This window comes from Palaemon carinicauda, chromosome 5, assembly GCF_036898095.1.
Source record: "Palaemon carinicauda isolate YSFRI2023 chromosome 5, ASM3689809v2, whole genome shotgun sequence".
In the NCBI taxonomy this organism is placed as follows: Eukaryota; Metazoa; Arthropoda; class Malacostraca; order Decapoda; family Palaemonidae; genus Palaemon; species Palaemon carinicauda.
The window spans coordinates 50066657-50069791 of record NC_090729.1 but is presented as its reverse complement, the minus strand read 5'-3'; positions in this window follow the sequence as shown (position 1 = coordinate 50069791).

Genomic DNA, 3135 nt, shown 5'->3' with positions numbered 1-3135 from the left:
GGCTTCAATCACAGCCCTAAACGAACTCGGTGGCATTTAATCATTCAAGATTTTGGCGCAAGAATCGGGTATTTACCTGGGAAAGCAAATATCATTGCGGATGCATTATCACGCAACCCCGTGTCATCTTGTACGGAGTCTTTAGCTGAATTAATAGATATATCAACATCCATGCCTATTGTAAAAACAATATCTGAACAAGAAGATTTAGGCTGGAGTGCTGAATTGTTACAGACTGAGCAAAGAAAAGATCAGAAAATAGAAACAATTATAAATGCTTTGAAAGGCAATCATAAAGAAAAAGAATATATAAAGTATAAGCAGCAGAATTATGTAATCAAAGATAATATTCTGTGTAGGACTGTGACAAAGAAAACCCGCAATACACCACATGTAACTAACGACCAGGTAGTAGTACCAAACTCACTTGTTTCCACTGTCCTGAATTGGTTGCATTCAAATCCATTACATGGACACCCTGGGTTCTCATTAATGTCACAGAAAGCCAAATCATTGTTTTATTGGCATACAATGCTTACAGATATAAAAAGACACATAGCTAATTGTCGCACATGTCAGGAAAACAAAGGGCATACGAAAACACCTGTTAGCTTAGGAACTTATCCTGTTCCTAATCAACCCTTTGAAAGAATACATTTAGATTTGTTAACAGGATTTTACGAGTCAGACAGAGGGAATAAGCACCTCTTAGTAATTATAGATGCTTTAACTCGATATACAGAACTAATAGCGCTTAAAACTAAAACTGCGATTGAATGCGCTAGGAAGTTTTACGAGTGTTACATTTGTAAACATGGAATTCCACACATGATAATCTCAGACTCGGGTGGTGAATTTAATAATCACTTTCTTACCTCATTGTGTGAATTCCTCAAAATAAAGAAGATCAATACCATGATATATCACCCAGAGTCGAATGGGCTAGTGGAAAGAGCAAATAGGAAGATATTAAATATATTAAGGGTAACACTAGGGGGATCAGACCCCAACTGGGATATTGCAATACCGGCGGCACTGAGTACTCTGAATCATTCATATCATATATCAATTAAAATGTCACCGCATGAAGCATTGTATGGTACCCCAGTTAGAACACCTTTCCATGTATTAACGCCTACAACTAATCTATCAAATCCTTTAAAAGAATGTATAAATGCAAGTATAAGTCGATATGATATCCTTCGAAAGAATTTAGAAGAATCACAAATCATAATGAAAAGGAATCATGATAAAATAGCGAAACCAACTAAAACATATACCGTGGGTGATAACATCTATATTCAAATCAATGTCAGAAAAGGGCTCAACTATAAACTAACACCTAAGTTTGAAGGCCCATTTAACATTTTGGAAATATTAACGGCCAATAGGTTTAGAATTCAAAATGTAGCCCAACCCACGGATGAGAGAATAGTACCATTGTCTCACATAAGAAATTAAAAAGAAGTGAGGAAAAATTTTAATTTAAAAGTTTTCTTTTTAATACAGGAGTAATTACATATATTTTTTCTCGTTACAGGTTTCCAAGATGAATTTTTTGTTGTTGGGAGTGATATTGTTCGCTCAGACATTTTTTTCGTATGGGATGAGTTCTAAGACTAAGAATATATATTTTAAATATGGAAATATAGTTGAAAGACAAGAAGACATTTTTATTACATCAACCAACGTAATTGTCGAAGTGCATATGCAAGCAATTTTTCTTCAAGAGAATGATGTCACTAGCTTAAGAACCGCCATTTCAAGGTTTTCTGCATCATTGGATGAGTTGCATAGGAGACATTTTCATTTGACTACTAAGAGTTTGCTTAGCTCAACATTAAAAGTTGCAGAGATGCTATCTGATGACTTAAAGAATAAGACTGGAGAGACAGGATCTTTGGCTTATGACCTTTTGATGTGGACTGTAGGACACGAACAAAAAGAAAGACGGAATCCGTTCATTTATGCTGCATTAAGCATCTTTGGGTCTGTTGCAAGTTTAGGTTTAGGACTTTCCAATCGTCTTAAAATTAGTAATCAAAATAAGAAAATTGAGTTCTTGACTCATAAAGATGAATTGATTATGTCAGAACTAAGGGATCAGTTAGCTTCAATCAATAAAATTATGGATTTGTTAAATGAACATTCAGATAATATCGTTCAAATTATGGAAGTACAGGATTTGTTAGCAACATTAACGTATTATGATTCAAAGATAGATCACATACATAACAGAATTGCACATTTCATTGAGAAATCCAAGGATTATGTAGAAGCTATCACGTTAGCAACTAAAGGTGTATTGTCGCCCCATTTGTTGCCTATACGTTACTTAAAATTAGTTCTGGAGAACACTAGGGATAAACTAGGCTATGTTCCTTTGTTAGACGAACATAGGTTAGAATTTTATTACAGCCTAATTACAGTAAACGTAGATAATAACAAGATTAGGATTACAATTCCCTTTGATTCTTCTGATGCCTGGCAATCTTACAGGATATCACCATTTCCGACTTTCATGACGAATCACTCAAATCCAGTAATATCCAGTTTGACAGGACACGTATTGATTTCCCCAGACAAGGAAACATATACGGTCATTAAAGACTTAAATCAATTAACTCACTGTTCAGACGCAATGGATAGAAAAATATGTACAGCTGACTCATTTGAATTCCGTAAAAACTTGATGGATTCATGCGAGTTAGGTATAGTGCTAGACGGTGCTCTCTCCCATACAAGTGAAAATTGTCTGGATAAGCTTTATCCCTTTGACAATAAAGAATTCAATTGCAGACTAAATAATGGCTCGTGGATACGATACGACAAGGACGGCTTCAATATATCATGCCCTGACGGATCCACATCATTTAACCACATCTTCGTCGCAGCAGATGGCTGTATCGGGACTTCCCCGAATTCCATGGTGACTGGCCTACGGACAATCATCAGAGAACGTGCTTACTTCGCGAACTTCACGTGGACCTCTACAACGCCCGCACTTCCTCTCCCCTATAAAGGAAGTGTGGCGAAACACTTAATGAAACTTACCGAAAAGGACCACCTGTCGCCGACTTACACAGAGATTCTTCAACCTATATTACTAGCAGGTTTATTTGGAACGGCGTTAAT